Source organism: Rhinoderma darwinii, chromosome 1, assembly GCF_050947455.1.
Source record: "Rhinoderma darwinii isolate aRhiDar2 chromosome 1, aRhiDar2.hap1, whole genome shotgun sequence".
NCBI lineage: Eukaryota > Metazoa > Chordata > Amphibia > Anura > Rhinodermatidae > Rhinoderma > Rhinoderma darwinii.
Window position 1 is genome coordinate 253,831,901 of NC_134687.1, and position 22,685 is coordinate 253,854,585.

The following is a 22,685-nucleotide window of genomic DNA, read 5'->3' on the forward strand; positions in this document are numbered from 1 at the left end:
GAAATGAAAAAAATGTCATTTTTTCCAATAAAATGTCATTTGTGATCAAAATTTCTTATTTTCACAGGGAACAAAATACCCCATTTTGTTGCCCAATTTGTCCTTAGTGTGGCAATACCCCATTTGTGGTGATAAACTGCCGTTTGGGCCCATGGGAGGTCTCAGAAGGAAAGGAGCGCTATATGATTGTTGGAGTCCAGATTTTGCTGGATTGGTTTTCGGGTGCCATGTCGCATTTGCAGAGCCTCAGAGGTATCAAAGCAATGGAAACCCACCAGAAGTTACCCTATTTTGGAAACTACACCCCTCAAGGAATTCATTTATGGTTGTTGTTAGCATTTTGACCACACCGTTTTTTCACAGCACCTATTTCAATTGGGCTGTGACATTAAAAAAATGAAATTTTTTCCAATAAGATGTAATTTTTTATCAAAATTTCTTATTTTCACAGGGAATAAAATACTCAATTTTGTTGCCCAATTTCTCCTGAGTGCAGCAATACCCCATTTGTGGCAATAAACTGCCGTTTGGGCCCATGGGAGGCCTCAGAAGGGAAGGAGTGCTGTGTGTTCTTTGGAGTACAGATTTTGCTGGTTTGGTTTTCGGGTGCCATGTCGCATTTGCAGAGCCCCAGAGGTATCAAAGCAACGGAAACCCATCAGAAGTGACCCTATTTTGGAAACTACACCCCTCAAGGAATTCATTTATGGGTAATGTGACCTTTCAGACCCCATAGTTTCATCACAGAACTTATTTGAATTGGGCTGGGAATTTAAAAAATATATATTTTTTCCTATAATATGTAATTTTAGCTCAAAAATTCTTATTTTCACAAGAAATAAAATACTCCATTTTGTTGCCCAATTTGTCCTGAGTGCGTCAATACCCCATTTGTGGTGATAAACTGCCGTTTGGGCCCATGGGAGGGCTCAGAAGGAAAGGAGCGCTGTGTGTTCTTTGGAGTCCAGATTTTGCTGGATTGGTTTTCGGGTGGCATGTCGCATTTGCAGAGCCCCAGAGGTATCAAAGCAATAGAAACCAACCACAAATGACCCCATTTTGGAAACTACATCCCTCAAGGAATTCATTTATGGGTGTTGTGACCATTTTGACCCCATAGTTTTTTCACAGAACTTATTTGAATTGGGCTGGGAATGAAAACAAATTTATTTTTTTCAAATAATATGTCGTTTTGGCTGAAAATTTCTTATTTTCACAAGAAACAAAATACCCCATTCTGTTGCAAAATTTGTTCTGATTGCCGCAATACCCCATTTGTTGTGATAAACTGCCGTTTGGGCCCATGGGAGGGCTCAGAAGGAAAGGACCACCATTTGGCCTACTGGGGATTTTCTAGTGCAAAGTCATGTATGCAGAAGCACTTGAGGTACCAGTACAGTTGAAACCCGCCAGAAGTGACCCCGTTTTAATAACTACACCCTTAAGGCATTCATCTAGAGGTGTAGTGAGCATTTTGACCAGAGACCTACACCCCATAAACTGTAATGTGGGTTCTCCCGGGTATGGCAATACCCTCAATGTGGCTGTTATCAGCTGCCTGGGCACGCAGCAGGGCTCAGAGGGGAAAGACGAGGGGGGGATAAGCTGTGCGGAGTGCATCAGGGTAAGTAAAATTGGGGTAAATTATAAACCAAGGGATGTATGATAAATTTTAAAACTGACTTTCATACAGAGCTCTGGTTATTCGGGACACGTGTCACATTGATATATTGTGTCATCCCTTATAGCAGACTTTGCACCTCTTTTGACTTTTTCCCTTCTTGCCAGTTTGGGGAACTTCTCCTGGAAAGTGTTGCCGCCTTGGTACGATGCGTGTGGCCCCGCTTCCAGAAGTACTGGTCCCTAAAGATTAGGTTCTTGATAATCACCTCTTGAAATTCCAGGAAAGTTCCCGTCTGGCCTGCACATCGACGTAGCACGTACGCATTGTACAATGCCATCTGTATGATGTGCCCGGCCAGCTTCTTATACCACACCGCATGGCGCTGTAGGGCTTCAGGATTTGATCTGACAAGTCCACAACTTCCATGTACATATTGTAGTCCAGGATGCAGTCTGGTTTGGGGGTGGCCTTTCCTTCATATAGCCTAAACCTGTAGGTATACCCGGATGCACTCTCGCAGCTTATACATCTTCACGCCATACCTTGCCCTCTTACCCGGCAGGTACTCCCGGAATTGAACCCTCCCTTTAAAATGTACCAGGGACTCATCAATAGAAATACACTTCTTGGGGGTGAATGCTTGGGAAAACCGGGCACTGAAACGGTCTAATAGGGGCCTCCGTTTATACAAACGGTCAAAACTGGGGTCATCTCGGGGTGGGCACGGCTCATTATCAGTATAATGTAAGAAGCGAAGTATTGCCTCATTTATTAATTTTTTTAGTTTCCAGTTCAGTTCTGAAGTGGCTTTGAGGGGCCCATATATTAGAAACCCCTATCAAACACCCCATTTTAGAAACTAGACCCCTCAAAGTATTCACAACAGCATTTAGAAAGTTTATGAACCCTTTAGGTGTTTCACAGAAATTTAGAGCAAAGTAGAGGTGAAATTTACATTTTTTTTTTGTCAGAAAATCCTCTTTATACCATTTTTTTTATAACACAAAAGGATTTATCAGAGAAACGCAACTTAATACGTATTGCCCAGATTCTGCAGTTTTGAGAAATATCCCACATGTGGCCCTAGTGCGGTAATGGACTGAAGCCCCGGCCTCCGAAGCAAAGGAGCACCTAGTGGATTTTGAGGCCTCTTTTTTATTAGGCACCATGTCCGGTTTGAAGAGGTCTTGTGGTGCCAAAACATTGGGAACCCCCCAAAACTGACCCCAATTTGGAAACTTGACCCCTTGAGGAATGCATTGTAGTTTTCTTGGGGTGCATGCGGCTTTTTGATCAGATTTTATTCTATTTTTAGGTGGCGTGGTGACTAATAAACAGCAATTCTACTATTGTTTTTTTATTCTTTTTTTTTTACTGCGTGCACCGTGCGCTATAAATGACATATTCACTTTATTCTGCGTGGCGATACGATTACGGCGATACCAGAAGTTTATAGTTTTTTTTTATGTCTTATGGCGTTTGCACAATAAAATACGTTTTGTAAACAATCATTTACTTTTTGTGTTGCCTTATTCTAAGAGCCATAACGTTTTTATTTTTCAATCAATAAAGCCGTGTGAGGACTTATTTTTTGCATAACGAACTGTAGTTTCGATCAGTACCATTTTTCGGTACATGCGACTTTTTGATCTCTTTTTATTCGATTTTTTGGGAGGTGAAGTGACCAAACAATTGTGATTGTGGTTCGGTTTATTATTATTTTCTTTTACGGCGTTCACCGTGCGGGATAAATAACGAAATAATTTTGTAGTTCAGGCCGTTACGGACGCGGCGATACAAATTATGTATAGTTTATTTGTTTGTTTATATATTTTTATTAATAATAAATGACTGATAAGGGAAAAAGGGGGATTTTTACTTTTAATACTTTTAAATCTTTTATTTTCTTATTTTTACACAACTTCTTTTAACTTTTTTTTTACTGTATTACTTTGTCCCACTAGGGGACATGAGGGAAGGGGGCCCTGATCGCAAGTCTAATACACTGCACTACATGCGTAGTGCAGTGTATTAGAACTGTCAGCTACTCACTGACAGCAAGCATAGTGGGTCCTGACGTTGTCAGGACCCACTAGGCTTCCGTCTATGGCATAGCCGGACGCCATTGTTTGGTGTCCGGTTGCCATAGTCACCATCGCCGGCCGCTATCGCGTAGCAGGCCGGCGATGGCAGCTTAACCCCTAAAAAGCCGTGATCTCTATAGAGCGCGGCTTTTAAGGGGTTAATCAGCGGGGACACAGCGATCGGTCCCCGCTGTAGGAGCTGTGACAGCTGCTGAACAAGACAGCAGCTGTCACAGCTCCTGAATGTGTCGGGAGGATGGCCGAAACGTCCGTTACTCCCGAGACGTACTATTAGGTCATGGAGCGCGAACGATACAGCTGCCATGACGTAATAGTACGTCCAGGAGCGGGAAGGGGTTAATGTCAATGGCCATTCTAAGCTGAAATGTGCCTTTTCTCATCAAATAGCAGAAGAATAACACTTTAAGACCTTGCTAGTACCAGTGTGGGAAACCATCTGGGAATCCGTGGTGCGTTTGACTTTTTATTATGTCGTTTAGATTTAGTTTCACAATCGATTAAAAAGTACTATGGATAAAAGCATTTAATGTCAATGGCCATTCTAAGCTGAATGTGCCTGTTCTCGGCAGATCGCAGGAATTACATGGCTTAAGGCCTTGCTAGTACCAGTGTGGGAGACTGTTTGTGAATCCGTGGTGATGTGGACCTATTGTTATGCTGTTTCGATTTTGTTTTACAATAGATTAAAAAGGACTATGGATTAAAGCATTTAATGTCAATGGCCATTCTAAGCTGAATGTGCCTTCTCTCGTCAGACTGCAGAAGTTATACAGCTTAAGGCCTCGCTGGTACCAGAGTGGGAGACTGTCTGGGAATCCATGGTGCGGGTGAATCTTTATTATGTCGCTTAGATTTTGTTTCACAATCGATTAAAAAGGACTATGGATTAAAGCATTTAATGTCAATGACAATTCTAAGCTGAATGTGCCTGCTCTCGTCAGATAGCAGGAGTTACACAGCTTAAGTCCTCGCTAGTACCAGTGTGGGAGACTGTCTGGGAATCCGTGGTGTGGTTGCCTTTTTATTATGTCGTTTAGATTTTGTTTCACAATCGATTAAAAAGGACTATGGATTAAAGCATTTAGTGTCAATGGCCATTCTAAGCTGAATGTGCCTTCTCTCGTCAGATTGCAGAAGTTACTTAGCTTGAGGCCTCGCTTGTACCAGTGTGCGAGACTGTCTGGGAATCCATGGTGCGGCTAGCTTTTTATTATTTCGTTTAGATTTTGTTTTACAATCGATTAAAAAGGACTATAGATTAACACATTTAATGTCAATGGTGATTCTAAGCTGAATGTGCTTGCTCTCATCAGATCTCAGAAGTTACGCAGCTTACGTCCTTGCTAGTAACAATATGGGAGACTGTCAGGGAATCCGTGTTTCTGTTAACCTATTGTAATACTGTTTAGATTTTGAATAAAAATAGACTAAAGCTTTAAAAGTTAATAGCCATTCTAAGCTGAAATGTGCCTTTTCTCGTCAAATTGCAGAAGAATAATACTTTAAGTCCTCGCTAGTACCATTGTGGGAGACTGTCTGGGAGTCCGTGGTGCGGTTGCCTTTTTATTATGTCGTTTAGATTTTGTTTCACAATCGATTAAAAAGGACTATGGAATAAAGCATTTAGTGTTAATGGCCATTCTAAGCTGAAATGTGCCTTTTCTCGTCAAATTGCAGAAGAATAATACTTTAAGTCCTCGCTAGTACCATTGTGGGAGACTGTCTGGGAGTCCGTGGTGCGGTTGCCTTTTTATTATGTCGTTTAGATTTTGTTTAACAATTGATTAAAAATAAAAATAGACTAAAGCTTTAAAAGTTAATGGCCATTCTAAGCTGAATTGTGCCTTTTCTCGTCAAATTGCAGAAGAATAAGGCCTCATTCACACGACAGGGTCCGAGTGTCGGCCGGGAAAATCGGCCGTTTTTGGCCGATTTTCCCGGCCGGTTTGCATCCGATTTGCATCCGTTCCGATTCCGTTCCGGGCCGAGTTGCCGTTTTTACCGGCCGATTTGGACCCGATTTGCATCCGTTTTTTTCCCTGTCCGTTTTAAAATCGGATGAATTTCATTTAAATTTGTTGCCACACACAGCCCTTTGTAGATAATGCCACAGCCCCCCTGGTAGGTAATGCCACCCAGCCCCCTGTTGGTGATGCCACACAGCCCCCTGTAGGTAATGCCACCCAGCCCCCTGCAGGTAATGCCACCCAGCCCCCTGTAGGTGATGCCACACAGCCCCCTGTTGGTGATGCCACCCTGCCCCCTGTAGGTGATGCCACCCAGCCCCCTGTAGGTAATGCCACCCAGCCCCCTGTAGGTGATGCCACCCTGCCCCCTGTAGGCAATGCCACCCTGCCCCCTGTAGGTGATGCCACCCTTCCCCTGTAGGTGATGCCACCCACCCTGCCCCCTGTAGGTGATGCCACCCTGCCCCCTGTAGGTGATTCCACCCTGCCCCCTGTAGGTGATGCCACCCAGCCCCCTGTAGGTGATCCCACACAGCCCCCTGTAGGTTGCACCCATCCCCCTTCCAGGAGAAGTCACTGACTTCAATGTCCATATATGGCCAGTGTAGTCACTGACTTCTCCTGAAGAGGAATTCCCTGCCACAGGTCGGGAATTCCGCTTCAGAAGTGAGTGACGTCACTGTGTCCATATATGGACAGTGTAGTCACTCACTTCTCCTGTAGCGGAATCCCCGGCCATAGAGTCGGGGATTCCGCTGCAGAAGTACGTGACTTTGCTGTGTCCATATATGGACAGTGTAGTAATGCACTTCTCCTGTAGCGGCATCCCCGGCCATAGAGTCGGGGATTCCGCTGCAGAAGTGCGTGACTTCGCTGTGTCCATATATGGACAGTGTAGTCACTCACTTCTCCTGTAGCGGGATCCCCGGCCATAGAGTCGGGGATTCCGCTGCAGAAGTACGTGACTTTGCTGTGTCCATATATGGACAGTGTAGTCACGCACTTCTCCTGTAGCGGCATCCCCGGCCATAGAGTCGGGGATTCCGCTGCAGAATTGCTGACTTCGCTGTGTCCATATAAGGACAGTGTAGTCACGCACTTCTCCTGTAGCGGCATCCCCGGCCATAGAGTCGGGGATTCCGCTGCAGAAGTGAGTGACTTCGCTGTGTCCATATCTGGACAGTGTAGTCACGCACTTCTCCTGTAGCGGCATCCCCGGCCATAGAGTCGGGGATTCCGCTGCAGAAGTGAGTGACTTCGCTGTGTCCATATCTGGACAGTGTAGTCACGCACTTCTCCTGTAGCGGAATCCCCAATCCCCGGCCGGGGATTGGGGATTCCGACTCCTACAGCGAGCAATAAAAGACCCTCCTCCTCCTCCTCACATGCACTCTGCACTGTGAGGAGGAGGAGAGAGAGTGCGCGAGCGACGGTAGACCCGGCCATCACTCGGGACACATTCCGGTGATGGCCGGGTATTACCCGGCCCCATAGACTTCTATGGGAGCCGGGCGGCCGGGCACCCGGCCGAAAATAGAGCATGTCCTATTTTTTGACGGCCGGTTTTCCCGGCCGTCAAAAAATCGGTCGTGTGAATAAACCCATTAGGGGTCTATTATTCCTAATGCAGCCGGGTGCCGGCCGATTTATGAACGGCCGGCACCCGGCCGGGAAACCCTGTCGTGTGAATCCCGCCTAATACTTTAAGTCCTCGCTAGTACCAGTGTGGGAGACTGTCTGGGAATCTGTGGTGCTATTGACCTATTGTTATGCTGTTTAGATTTTGTTTCACAATCGATTAAAAATAAAAATAGACTGAAGCTTTAAAAGTTAATGGCCATTCTAAGCTGAAATGTGCCTTTTCTCGTCAAATTGCAGAAGAATAACACTTTAAGACCTCGCTAGTACCAGTGTGGGAGACTGTCTGGGAATCCGTGGTGTGGCTGGCTTTTTATTATGTCGTTTAGATTTTGTTTTACAATCGATTAAAAAGTACTATGGATAATTGCATTTAATGTCAATGGTCATTCTAAGCTGAATGTGCCTCCTCTTGTCAGATTGCAGTAGTTACACAGCTTAAGGCCTTGCGAGTATCAGTGTGGGAGACTGTCTGGGAATCCGTGGTGTGGTTGACTTTTTATTATGTCATTTCGATTTTGTTTCACAATCGATTAAAAGGTACTATGGATTAAAGCATTTAATGTCAATGGCCATTCTAAGTTGAATGTGCCTGTTCTCGCCAGATCATAGGAGTTACAAGGCTTAAGGCCTCGCTAGCACCAGTGTGGGAGACTGTCTGGGAATCCGTGGTGCGGTTGACTTTTTATTATGTCGTTTAGATTTTGTTTCACAGTCGATTAAAAATAAAAATAGACTAAAGCTTTAAAAGTTAATGGCCATTCTAAGCTGAAATGTGCCTTTTCTCATCAAATCGCAGAAGAATAACACATTAAGACCTCGCTAGTACCAGTGTGGGAGACTCTCTGGAAATCCGTGGTGCGGTTGACTTTTTATTGTCGTTTAGATTTTGTTTCACAATAGTTTAAAAAGGACTCTGGATTAAAGCATTTAATGTTAATGGCCATTCGAAGCTGAATGTGCCTGCTCTCATCATCTCACAGAATTTACACAGCTAAAGACCTTGCTAGTACCAGTGTGGGAGACTGTCTGGGAATCCGTGGTGTGGTTGACTTTTTATTAAGTCATTTAGATTTTCTTTTTCACAATCGATTAAAAAGGACTATGGATTAAAGTCTTTAATGTTAATGGCCATTCTAAGCTGAATGTGCCTGCTCTCATCAGATCACAGAAGTTACACAGCTTAAGGCCTTGCTAGTACCAGTGTGGGAGACTGTCTAGGAATCCGTGGGGCTATTGACCTGTTGTTATGCTTTTTAGATTTTGTTTCACAATCGATTAAAAATAGACTAAAGCTTTAAAAGTTAATGGCCATTCTAAAATGAAATGTGCCTTTTCTTGTCAAATCGTAGAAGAATAACACTTTAAGACCTCGCTAGTACCAGTGTGGGAAACCGTCCGGGATTCTGTGGTGCGGTTGACTTTTTATTATGTCGTTTAGATTTTGTTTCACAATCGATTAAAAAGTACTATGGATTAAAGTATTTAATGTCAATGGACATTCTAAGCTGAATGTGCTTGCTCTCATGAGATCGCAGAAGTTGCACAGTTTAAGGCCTCGCTAGTACCAGTGTGGGAGATTGTCTGGGAATTCGTGGTGCTAATGACCTATTGTTATGCTGTTTAGATTTTGTTTCACAATCGATTAAAAATAAAAATAGACTAAAGCTTAAAAAGTCAATGGCCATTCTAAGCTGAAATGTGCCTTTTCTCGTCAAATTGCAGAAGAATAACACTTTAAGACCTCGCTAGTACCAGTGTGGGAGACTGTCTGGGAATCCGTGGTGCGGTTGACTTTTTATTATGTCATTTAGATTTATTTTCACAATCGATTAAAAAGTACTATGGATTAAAGCAATTAATGTTAATGGCCAATCTAAGCTGAATGTGCCTGCTCTTATTAGATCGCAGTAGTTACGCACCTTAAGTCCTTGCTAGTACCAGTGTGGGAGACCGTCTGGGAATCCGTGGTGCGGTTGACTTTTTATTATGTCGTTTAGATTTTGTTTCACAATCGATTAAAAAGTACTATGGATAAAAGCATTTAACGTCAGTGGTCATTCTAAGCTGAATGTGCCTCCTCTCGTCAGATCGCAGTAGTTACACAGCTTAAGGCCTTGCTAGTATCAGTGTGGGAGACTGTCTGGGAAGCCATGGTGTGGTTGACTTTTTATTATGTCGTTTAGATTTTGTTTCACAATCGATTAAAAATAAAAATAGACTAAAGCTTTAAAAGTTAATGGCCATTCTAAGCTGAAATGTGCCTTTTCTCGTCAAATTGCAGAAGAATAACACTTTAAGACCTCGCTAGTACCAGTGTGGGAGACTGTCTGGGAATCCATGGTGCGGTTGCCTTTTTATTGTCATTTCGATTTTGTTTCACAATCGATTAAAAGGTACTATGGATTAAAGCATTTTATGTCAATGGCCATTCTAAGATGAATGTGCCTGCTCTCATCAGCTCACAGAAGTTACACAGTTAAAGACCTTGCTAGTACCAGTGTGGGCGACTGTCTGGGAAGCTGTGGTGTAGTTGACTTCTTATTAAGTCATTTAGATTTTCTTTTTCACAATCGATTAAAAAGGACTATGGATTAAAGTCTTTAATGTTAATGGCCATTCTAAGCTGAATGTGCCTGCTCTCATCAGATCACAGAAGTTGCACAGCTTAAGGCCTCGCTAGTACCAGTGTGGGAAACTGTCTGGGAATCCGGGGTGCTTTGGACCTATTGTTATGCTATTTAGATTTTGTTTCACAATCGCTTAAAAATAAAAATAGACTAAAGCTTTAAAAGTTAATGGCCATTCTAAGCTGAAATGTGCCTTTTCTCGTCAAATCGCAGAAGAATAACACATTAAGACCTCGCTAGTACCAGTGTGGGAGACTGTCTGGGAATCCGTGGTGCGGTTGACTTTGTCGTTTAGATTTTGTTTCACAATCGATTAAAAAGGACTATGGATTAAAGCATTTAATGTCAATGGCCATTCTAAGCTGGATGTGCCTGCTCTCATCAGCTCACAGAAGTTACACAGCTTAAGGCCATGCTAGTACCAGTGTGGGAGACTGCCTGGGAATCCATGGTGCTAATGACCTGTTGTTATGCTGTTTAGATTTTGTTTCACAATCGATTAAAAATAAAAATAGACTAAAGCTTAAAAAGTCAATGGCCATTCTAAGCTGAAATGTGCATTTTCTCGTCAAATTGCAGAAGAATAACACTTTAAGACCTCGCTAGTACCAGTGTGGGAGACTGTCTGTGAATACGTGGTGCTGTGGACCTATTGTTATGCTATTTAGATTTTGTTTCACAATCGATTAAAAATAAAAATAGACTAAAGCTTAAAAAGTCAATGGCCATTCTAAGCTGAAATGTGCATTTTCTCGTCAAATTGCAGAAGAATAACACTTTAAGACCTCGCTAGTACCAGTGTGGGAGACTGTCTGCGAATCCGTGGTGCGGTTGACTTTTTATTATGTCGTTTAGATTTTGTTTCACAATAGATTAAAAATAAAAATAGACTAAAGCTTTAAAAGTTAATGGCCATTCTAAGCTGAAATGTGCCTTTTCTCGTCAAATCGCAGAAGAATAACACTTTAAGACCTCGCTAGTACCAGTGTGGGAAACCGTCTGGGAATCCGTGGTGCGGTTGACGTTTTATTATGTCGTTTAGATTTTGATTTACAATCGATTAAAAAGTACTATGGATTAAAGCGTTTAATGTCAATGGCCATTCTAAGCTGAATGTGTCTTTTCTCGGCAGATAGCAGGAGTTACACGGCTTAAGGCCTCGCTAGTACCAGTGTGAGAGACTGTCTGTGAATCCGTGGGTGTTGTTGACCTATTGTTATGCTGTTTAGATTTTGTTTCACAATCGATTAAAAATAAAAATAGACTAAAGCTTTAAAAGTTAATGGCCATTCTAAGCTGAAATGTGCCTTTTCTCGTCAAATCGCAGAAGAATAACACATTAAGACCTCGCTAGTACCAGTGTGGGAGACTGTCTGGGAATCTGTGGTGCGGTTGACTTTTTATTATGTCGTTTAGATAACGTAGTTTAGATGTAGTTTAGATTTTGTTTCACAATCGATTAAAAAGTACTATGGATTAAAGGATTTAATGTCTATGGCCATTCTAAGCAGATTGTGCTTGTTCTTGTCACATCGCTGTAGTTACACAGCTTAAGGCCTTGCTAGTACCAGTGTGGGAGACTCTCTGGGAATCCGTGGAGCTGTTGAACTATTGTTATGTTGTTTAGATTTCACAATCGATTAAAAATAAAAATAGACTAAAGCTTTTAAAGTTAATAGCCATTCTAAGTTGACATGTGCCTTTTCTCGTCAAATTGCAGAAGAATAACACTTTAAGACCTCGCTAGTACTAGTGTGGGAGAAAGTCTGGTAATCCGTGGTGCTGTTGACCTAACGCTTTGTTGTTTAGATTTTGTTTCACAATCGATTAAAAAGGACTATGGATTAAAGCATTTAATGTCAATGGCAATTCTAAGCTGAATGTGCCTGCTCTCATCAGATCGCAGTAGTCGCATGGCTTAAGGCCTTGCTAGTGCGAGTGTGGGAGACTGTCTGGGAATTCGTGGTGCTGTTGACCTATTGGTATGCTGTTTAGATTTTGTTTCACAATCGATTAAAAATAGACTAAAGCTTTAAAAGTTAATGGCCATTCTAAGCTGAAATGTGCCTTTTCTCGTCAAATCGCAGAAGAATAACACTTTAAGACATCGCTAGTACCAGTGTGGGAAACCGTCTGGGAATCCGTGGTGCGGTTGACTTTTTATTATGTCGTTTAGATTTTGTTTTACAATCGATTAAAAAGTACTATGTATTAAAGCATTTACTGTCAATGGCCATTCTAAGCTGAATGTGCCTGTTCTCAGCAGATAGCAGGAGTTACACGGCTTAAGGCCTCACAAGTACCAGTGTGAGAGACTGGCTGGGAATCCGTGGGTGTTGTTGACCTATTGTTATGCTGTTTAAATTTTGTTTCACAATCGATTAAAAATAAAAATAGACTAAAGCTTTAAATGTTAATGGCCATTCTAAGCTGAAATGTGCCTTTTCTCGTCAAATCGCAGAAGAATAACACTTTAAGACCTCGCTAGTACCAGCAGGGCCGGCCTTAGGGTAGATGGCGCCCCGTGCGAAATTATTTTTCGGCGCCCCACGCCATTATAAAAAATGCCCCATAAAAAAGCATAATTCCTCCCCACAGTATAATGCCCTATATAGTGCCCCCACACAGTGTAATGCCCCTTTAGTGCCCCACACACAGTATAATAATAATATTTAATAATGTAATATATTATAACGCCTTCAAGGACACAGTATTTTGTCCTCTAATTGTGCCCACACAGTGTTATGCCCCCTAAGTGCCACACACATTATATTGCCCCCTGTAGTGCCCCTACACAGTATGATGTCCTCCACAGAGTATAATGCACCCACAGCCCCCCTAGTAGAAAGTGCCCCCTGTAGATTGTGCTGTACAGCCTCCCTGTAGACAGTGCCATAATCCCCCACCTCCTCCTTGTAGACAGTGCCATACAGCCCCCATCTGCCCCTTGTAGTGTCATACAGCCCCCATCTGCCCCTTGTAGTGTCATACAGCCCCCATCTGCCCCTTGTAGTGCCATACAGCCCCCCCATCTGCCCCTTGTAGTGCCATACAGCCCCCCATCTGCCCCTTGTAGTGTCATACAGCCCCACCTCCCTCTTGTACACAGTGCCCCCCACCGCCGCCTTGTAAACAGTGTCATACAGCACCCACCTCCCCATTGTAGAAAGTGACATACAGCCCCCACCTCCCCCTTGTAGACAGTACCATACTGCCCCCCACCTCCACCTGACAGGATCCTTGCGTAGGCCGGCTTGATCCAGAGATGTCATCACGCCGACTGCGCAGGTATCCTGTCCCTGCGCCTCATAGGCTGCAGGCGCCGCTGTAGCCTGCTACAGAGTTTCCCAACCTTTTCGGACTTGAGCCACCCCTGGAAAAAAAAATTTCCTCAGGGTCCCCCTACCAAAAATTGTTTAGAGAAAGACAGAAAATAGATAAAAATAAGCACTACATTCTTAGGGTATGTTCACACAGCGTTTTTTGTAAGGCAGAAAAAATCTGCTTTTGAATTGACAGCGTTATTTGATGGGTTTTTTTTAGCGTTTTTTTTTTTAAGCCGTTGAAGCGAATGCAAAAGACGCAGCAAAAAAAGCTCCAAACGAGCGCCACAGCTATTTTCTTCCTACTATTAATTTCAATTGGAGGTCAGAGGTGGAAACCACCTGTGGGGGACTCACAGTAAAATGACCATCAGCCCCTCCACCCACAGTAAGGCTGGGTTCACACACACTATTTACGGACGTAATTACGTCCGAAAATGCGGCTCAAAAGCGTCGGCAAACATCTGCCCATTCATTTGAATGGGTCTTACGATATTCTGTGCCGACGGTCATTTTTTTATGCGCCGCTGTCAAAAGATGGAGCGTAAAAGAGACGCCCGCGTCAAAGAAAAGCCTGTCACTTCTTGAGACGTAATTGGAGACGTTTTCCCTTGACTCCATGGAAAAACAGCTCCAATTACATCCGTAATGGACGCAGCGAAAAGCGCCTGCACATGCCATTACGTCTGAAATTCCGGAGCCGTTTTCTCCTGAAAACAGCTCCGTAATTTCAGCCGTAACAGACGCTGCCGTGTGAACATACCCTAAAATGACCATAAGCCCGTCCACTCACAGTAAAACGACCATTAGTCCCCCACTCAGAGTAAAACTACCATTAGCCCCCCACTCACAGTAAAACTACCATCAGCCCCCCACTCACAGTAAAACTACCATCAGCCCCCCACTCACAGTAAAACTACAATCAGTCCCCACTCACAGTAAAATGACCATCAGCCTGCCACTCACAGATGCCCCCTGTAGATAGTACCACACAGCCCATTGTAGGTAGTGCCACACAGCCCCCTTGTAGGTCGTGCCACACAGCCCCCTTGTAGGTCGTGCCACACAGCCCCCTTGTAGGTCGTGCCACACAGCCCCCTTGTAGGTCGTGCCACACAGCCCCCTTGTAGGTCGTGCCACACAGCCCCCTTGCTGCACAGCCCCCTGTAAGTAGTGCCACACAGCCCCCTTGTAGTTCGTGCCACACAGCCCCCTTGTAGGTCGTGCCACACAGCCCCCTGTAGGTCGTGCAACACAGCCCCCTGTAGGTCGTGCAACACAGCCTCTTTGTAGGTAGTAGGGATGTCACGATACCTGAATTTGGACTTCGATACCGATACTTTGTGTAGTATTGCAATTTCGATACCAAAACGATACTTTGCCAACAGTAATAAAAAAAAGTTCTTCCATTTTCAGATGTGAGGCGTGGGGTGTGATGATGAATTTAACCTCCACGTGCCTCAAATTAATAGTAATTAACCCCATCATGTTTCTCAGTCATAATGGGTTAATGTGTGAGGTACATGATGGGGTTAATTACTATTAATTTGAGGCACATGGAGGTTAAATTCATCATCACACCTCGTGCCTCACATTAATAAGTGAAAGAAGCTTTTTTTTATTGTTTTTTTACAGAGTACACATCATAAATGACGCAAAAAAATTGTTGTGCAGGTTATTACGGCCGCGCCAATACTGAATGTGTATGTTTTATGTGTTGAGACTTATTTTAATGCTTATTGTAAAAAAGGCGTATGTGTATTTTTTTAAATTTAACATTACTTTATGTTTTTACTTTATTTTTAAACTTTAATATACTGGCATATATCAGCTATATGCCAGTATATTAGCCTGTGTTTGTATAGCACACAGGCAGTTGTTAGGACATACCTAAGTATGCCCTAACAACAGGAAATATGGTAAGACGGCCCTGGGGTCCTTCAATGGACCCTGGGCTGTCTGCCCATATATGGTATGACCCTCAATCGCGTCACAGGAATTCCCTGTGACGCGATCCAAGGGTAATCCCCCCTCCTCACTTTCCCCTGAATGCTGCAGTCAGCGTTGATCGCAGCATTCAGGAGAATAGCGGCGGAGATGAGCGGTTTCTCTGATCTCCGCCGTTATAGAGCGGGGCTGCGGCTGTGTAATACAGTCATTGCCCCGCTCCTGACAGAAGTGCGTGCGCGGTCAGCATGAGGTAATGCGGCTGGCGCTGCACTAATGAACGGCGGCGCAGACACCGAAGACAGAACATGGGGGTGTTTTGCAGTGCAGCCGCCATGTTCTGTCTTCAGTGCCGCCGCTCATTAGTGCATCGCATCATCCTCGCGGCGCGCTCTTGTCAGGACTCAGGAGCGGGGCAATGGCTGTATTACACAGCCGCAGCCCCGCTCTCATTCATCATGTATTACTATACTTAGCTGTGTGGCTCGAACCATTTGGGGATGCACAGTATCGAAGTTTCGATGCATTGTGCATCCCTAGTAAGTAGTGCCACAAATCCCCCCCTTGCCGCACAGCCCCCTTGTAGGTAGTGCCACACAGATCCCTTGTAGTGCCACACACACCCTTGTAGGTAGTGCCACACAGCCCCCATGTAGGTAGCACTCCCTTCCTGTAGATAGCGCCACTGTAGCTCCCTGTGGCTGGGGATTCCGCTCCTTGACGGAGTGCTTGATGTCTCTGTCCATATGTGAACAGTGACATCGGGCAACTAACTCCTGAAGCGGAATCCCTGTCCTCAGCGTTGCCGACACTGTGACCGGGGATTCCACTCCAGGAGAAGCCCCTGACGTCTCTGTCCATTTAGTCGGGGGTGCCATCTACAGGAGTTCTGCAAAAAAATCTCCTCCTCCTCCTCACATCCACTTCGCGCTATGAGGAGGAGAGAAAGCACATCCGTGGCAGTTGTCCAGAGGAGTGTCGCGGCACCCCTGGAGGGTTCTCATGGGAACCTCATGTTGGGAACCACCAGCCTAGTAGATCGCAGAGCAGGGAGATACCTCCCTGCTCTGCTATAGTGTTGAATAGTATCTGCGTCTTTAGCAGAGCCATATTTACAACTCACGCTGCCCTAGGCTCTAAGCCTGAATATACCCCATTACAGGCCTATTTAGTTTAGCCAATTATCATCATGATTCGCCAGTTTCTGACCAATTATAATGATATTTGGTCAGTGTTAACAAAGGGGTAGATCAATGATAAAAACTTTGCTTATCGTTAATCTCTAATGAGAAAAAAAAAGGGTAATACACCCGGCCGTAGTCATAGCGATGCGTATTCTGTTCTGAGCGTAGCCCAGCCTCCAGGGATGACGATGCATCCCATGTGACAGCTGCAGCCAATCAAAGGCTGCAGCGGCCACATGGACTACAGCGTCATCGCAGGAGGCGGGGCTACGCTCAGAGAGAGAGAGGGACTACGGCCGGGAGTATTAGCTTTTTCTTAAATTTATTTCTGCAGTCTTTCCGCCCAAAAAACGACACCAAAATTTGGTGCTGTTTTTCAGGTGAAATTCCCTGCGGTTCTCAGGATGTATACACTGTGTGGTTTTACGTATCCGCCCTGTGTGTTCCTACCCTTATAATCAAGTTGCTCTCCCCCACAAATATTATCTCTAAGGGCTTATTCAGACGAACGGGAATTACGTCCGTGCAACGCGCGTGATTTTCATGTGCGTTGCACGGACCTATATTAGTCTATAGGGCCGTGCAAACATGTGTGTGATTTTTACGCTGCGTGAGTTCGCTGCGTAAAAGTCACGACATGTCCGTTCTTTGAGGGTTTTTTGCGCATCACGCACCCATTGAAGTCAATGGGTGCGTGAAAACCACGCATGCCACACGGAAGCACCTCCATGCGAACAGCGTGATTCGCGCAACAGCTGTGAAAAGGATGAATGAAAACAGAAAAGCACCACGTGCTTTTCTGTTTACAAACATCCAAATGGAGTGTCATAATGATGGCGGCTGCGCAAAAAGCACGCAGCCGCGCATCATACGGGGCTGACACACGCAGCTGTCAAATGCATTTTGCGCAGGCAAAACGCCACGTTTTTTGCGTGCGCAAAAGGCACACGCTCGTGTGAATCCAGCCTAAGGGTAAGGCCACACAGAGTGGCCCTGACACGGTCGCAATGCAGCTAACAACCACGCCGGCACCATGTTCAGTGCGGCTGTCAAACAGCCTGTTAGTGGCCGCACGTATTCCGGTTACATGCTCATGCGCACTGCCGCTCCATTCATTCTCTATGGGAGCGCCGGAGATAGCCGAGTGCAGTGTTCTGCTTTTTCCGGCGCTCCCATAGAGAATGAATAGGGGGTAAGTTGTTGTAATTTGCAAAATCGTGCGGCCATAAAGGGTATGTTAATTCATGGCCGCACGATTTTGCAGATAAAGGGACGGTTTACCCGCGTTAACGTGCGGCCATGAATTAATACACCCTTTATGGACGCACGATTTTGCAAATTACAACAACTTACCTCCTATTCATTCTCTATGGGAGCGCCGGAAAAAGCTGAACACTGCACTCGGCTATCTCCGGCGCTCCCATAGAGAATGAATGGAGCGGCAGTGCGCGTGCGAATGTAACTGGAATACCCCTTAACGAGGTATTGGACAGCCGCTCCTACATAGTGCCAGAGCGGTTGTTGGCTACGTTGCGACAGTGTGAGGGCCGCTCCGTGTGGCCGTACCCTAAAGAATCCTTTCTCCCCATACATAACGCTAAGTTTCCCTCCCCCATGATTCATAATAAGCTCCTACACCACTAAATAAACTATACAGAAGTCCCCCTCCCCACAAAATACATTTATAAAGAATCCCCCCACACTCCTATAGCATTTAGGGCAATTTCCCCTCACCCTCAAAATCGATCTGTAAAAAATACACACTCAAATCACCTATAACCTAGTCTCCCCTCCCCCACAAAATCGATCTTTACAAAAAAAACATCCTGTTACACATCACATAAAGCCCCCTCTCTCCCCCTCCCTCACACAGCACATAAATAGACATAGATAAAGCTAAAGCTGCTGCACTTACCTGACTCTGGAGCTCCGTGGAGGAGTCTTCACTGGGGCAGCAGCACAGTAAGGGTATGTGCACACACACTAATTACGTCCGTAATTGACGGACGTAATTCGGCCGCAAGTCCCGGACCGAACACAGTGCAGGGAGCCGGGCTCCTAGCATCATACTTATGTACGATGCTAGGAGTCCCTGCCTCGCTGCAAGACAACTGTCCTGTACTGAAAACATGATTACAGTACGGGACAGTTGTCCTGCAGCGAGGCAGGGACTCCTAGCATCGTACATAAGTATGATGCTAGGAGCCCGGCTCCCTGCACTGTGTTCGGTCCGGGACTTGCGGCCGAAATACGTCCGTCAATTACGGACGTAATTAGTGTGTGTGCACATACCCTAAGAAGGAGCTGCGTGAGGTGCTGAGTGTGTGTGAAACTGCAGTACAGGCTGTGCCGATTGGTGGAGCAGACAGAAGCACCTGCTGCTGCTCCTCCAATCAGCGCTCACTTCACGCAGCAGTGCAGAGGGAGGAACATTTCTCCTCTCTTCTGCTCATACCCACTGGCGCCCCCCCTTACAGCATGGTGTCCGGCGCCCTGTGCGACCGCACGTGTCGCACATAGCTAAGGCCGGCCATGAGTACCAGTGTGGGAGACTTTCTGGGAATCTGTGGTTCGGTTGACTTTTTATTAAGTCGTTTTGATTTTGTTTCACAATAGATTAAAAAGGACTATGGATTAAATCATTTAATTTCAATGGCCATTAAAAGCTGAATGTGCCTGCTCTCATCAGATTGCTGGAGTTACACAGTTTAAGACCTCGCTAGTACCAGTGTGGGAGACTGTCTGGGAATCCATGGTGCTGTTGACCTAATGCTTTGTTGTTTAGATTTTATTTCACAATCGAGTAAAAATATATATAGATTAAAGCATTTAATGTCAATGGCCATTCTAAGCATAATGTGCCTGCTCTCATCAGATCGCAGTACTTACACGGCTTAAGGCCTCGCTAGTACCAGTTTGGGAGACTGTTTGGGAATCCGTGGTGCTGTTGAACTATTGTTATGCTGTTTAGATTTTGTTTCACAATAGATTAAAAAGGACTATGGATTAAAGCATTTAATGTCAATGGCCATTTTAAGCTGAATGTCCCTGCTCTGGTCAGATTGCCAAAGTTACATGGTTTAAGGCGTCGCTAGTACCAGTGTGGGAGACTGTCTCGGAATCCGTGGTGCTGTTGACCTATAGTTATGCTGTTTAGATTTTGTTACACAATCGATTAAAAATAAAAATAGACTAAAGCGTTAAAAGTTAATGCCCATTTTAAGCTGAATTGTGCCTTTCTCGTCAAATCGCAGAAGAATAACACTTTAAGACCTCGCTAGTACCAGTGTGGGAGACTGTCTGGGAATCCGTGGCTCGGTTGACTTTTTATTATGTCGTTTAGATTTTGTTTCACAATCGATTAAAAAGGACTATGGATTAAAGCTTTTAATGTGAATGGCCATTCTAAGCTGAATCTTCCTGCTCTCGTCAGATCGCAGAAGTTACACAGCTTAAGGTCTCGCTAGTACCAGTGTGGGAGACTGTCTGGGAATCCGTGGTGCAGTTGACTTTTTATTATGTTGTTTAGATTTTGTTTCACAATCGATTAAAAAGGACTATGGATTAAAGCATCTAATGTCAATGGCCATTCTAAGCTGAATGTGCCTGCTCTCGTCAAATTGAAGTAGTTACACGTCTTAAAGGGAATGTGTTGCCAGAAAAACATGTTTTTTTAAAAAAAATTAAACATTTAGTGTGTGGGTGATTAAACATTGTTCAAATTTTTTTTATTTTTTTGCACGAGTCCATGTAATATTATAAATTATTTCTAATTTATAATACTACCCATTTTTGGTCACTAGATGGAGCTGTTCCCAAAATTGCAGCATTGCAACATTGGGTTAAAAGCCCTCGCTCTAGTGAGCTCTCAGCATCCCCCCCTCCTTTATCCTGGCTAGTGCCGGGATAAACGAGGGGTTTGAACGATGTAACCTCCTACACTGTGTGTCGCCATTTTTTTAGCTAACCCACAGTGTAGTAGGTTTACATACAGTAGTAAACACACACAAACACGAACATACATTGAAATCTCTTACCTGCTCCTGCCGCCGCGGCTCCCTCCGGCCCGTCCGCTCCGTTTGCTGCCGCTGGTGCAAGTGCACAAATCCGGAAGCCGCGACCGGAAGTAGTAATATTACTGTCCGGCCGCGACTTCCGGTCCACAGGAAAATGGCGCCGGACGGCGCCAATTTCGAATAGGACTGTGTGGGAGCGGCGCATGCGCAGTTCCCACACAGACGCCGTACACTGCAGTCAATGGGACGGGAGCCGTTCGCAGTCCCTGTGGGACTGTGGCTGCCGTATTCCATGTCTGTATGTGTCGTTAATCGACACACACAGAAATGGAACAAAAAATGGCAGCCCCCATAGGGAAGAAAAAGTGTAAAAATAAGAAAAAGTAAAACACAAACACACAAATGAATATAAACGTTTTTAATAAAGCACTAACATCTTTAACATATAAAAAAATAATTTGTGATGACACTGTTCCTTTAAGACCTCGCTAGTACCAGTGTGGGAGACTGTCTGTGAATCTGTGGTGCTGTTGACCTAACACTTTGTTGTTTAGATTTTGTTTCACAATTGATTAAAAATAAAAATAGACTAAATCTTTAAAAGGTAATGGCCATTCTAAGATTAAATGTGTCTTTTCTCGTCAAATCGCAGAAGAATAACACTTTAAGACCTCTCTAGTACCAGAGTGGTAGACTGTCTGGGAATCCGTGGTGCGGTTGACTTTTTATTATGTCGTTTAGATTTTGTTTCACAATTGATTAAAAAGGACTATGGATTAAAGCATTTAATGTCAATGGCCATTCTAAGCTTAATGTGCCTGCTTTCGTCAGATCGCAGTAGTTACACGGCTTAAGACCTCGCTAGTACCAGTGTGGGAGACTGTCTGGAAATCCGTGGTGCCATTGACCTATTGTTATGCTGTGAAGATTTTGTCTCACAATCGATTAAAAATAAAAATAGACTGGGGGGCGTGGCCTGGACATGGAAGGAGTCGCATAACTGCCGAGCTCCTGAGGTGAAAGCCTAAACCAGCTCAAATAGGCCTGTTACTGGCTCCCTACCTGCTCCCTATCCGGTGGAGTGGACTGCTGCACGGTTCGGGGACCAGTCCAGTGCATCAGGGAACGGCTCCAGCGCTGGTGAACTGCTCGGCCCTTACATCTTACATCTTGGAGGTCGAGGCCGGAGGTGGCCATCTTCTTCTTCTCCTCCTCCTGATGGTGCGGAAGCTCAGGGACGGCTGTTGCTGCAGTGAGCGGCAATTTGACGGGGTGAGTGAGGAGTGATCCGGGTGAATCTTGGGGTGCTGGCCATGAGGAGAAGATATAGATCTAGGTCTCCTGAGGATATAACGACACTCCCTCCCCCAGCGGCCATCTTAAATCAGGTCTCCATGTGCAAAGAAGTGCAGGGCTTGGAACAGCAGCAATAGAGAAACACAGTACAGCAACGATAGTGAGGCACAGCTCAGCAGTTTCCCTGTCACTGATTAACCCTGTTGGAGAAATTAAAAGCGATAAAGAGCATATCTGAGGAAATACTTGTAATACACTGGTCTTTTGTGGAGGACATTTCATTAACATTGCAGCTTAGAATCAAACAGCGATTTTCCCCTTGTCACAATGGGGGGCACATCTAAAAGAAATACTAAAGCAAAGCCGGCTAAGCTCACAGAGTTTTTCCCCTCTTCCTCATCTCAACAAGTGGTGGTGAACCGCCGAATATCCCTCCCTCCCTCCTCCCCTGCTCCATCTTCTAGGGATGCATCTGTAGAACGTGACATGCAGGAGGACATGGAATCTCAGCCTGTTTCTGAGCATATGATAAAACGTCTTTTAAACTCATTGAGAGACTCAATTCAATCAGATTTACGGCAAGTTATTGGAGACTTAAGAGTAGATATACAGGCTATTGACTTGCGGACCGATCATGTGGAGCATAAGTTGGAAGAATTTGTGAAATCTCATAACTCGCTCATTGATGCGAACTCCACACTGGAGGAAGAAGTTATGCGTCTGCCTACCAAGGTTTTAGATCTAGAGGACAGATCCAGAAGAAATAATGTCCGCATTAGAGGTTTACCTGAATCGGTTACACCAGATCTATTAGCGAAATACCTTACAGACCTCATGGGCATCGTTTTACTGCAAAAATCGGCTCTGGATCTCACCATAGATAGGATTCACAGAATCCCTAAACCTAAACACATTGCCGCTCACCTACCAAGAGATACAATTGCTCAAATCCACT

At 44.7% G+C, this 22,685-nt stretch overlaps 5 pseudogenes; all 5 read left to right on the forward strand.

Moving 5' to 3' along the window:
- The first annotated feature begins 8,457 nt into the window (after nt 1-8,457).
- Nucleotides 8,458-8,576, forward strand: LOC142683210 (5S ribosomal RNA; annotated as a pseudogene).
- A 1,732-nt stretch (nt 8,577-10,308) lies between these two features.
- LOC142738164 (5S ribosomal RNA) lies at nt 10,309-10,427 on the forward strand (annotated as a pseudogene).
- An 8,825-nt stretch (nt 10,428-19,252) lies between these two features.
- On the forward strand, nt 19,253-19,371 carry LOC142706866 (5S ribosomal RNA; annotated as a pseudogene).
- Nucleotides 19,372-19,810: 439 nt separating this feature from the next.
- On the forward strand, nt 19,811-19,929 carry LOC142702173 (5S ribosomal RNA; annotated as a pseudogene).
- A 1,295-nt stretch (nt 19,930-21,224) lies between these two features.
- Nucleotides 21,225-21,343, forward strand: LOC142697284 (5S ribosomal RNA; annotated as a pseudogene).
- Nucleotides 21,344-22,685: the final 1,342 nt, after the last annotated feature.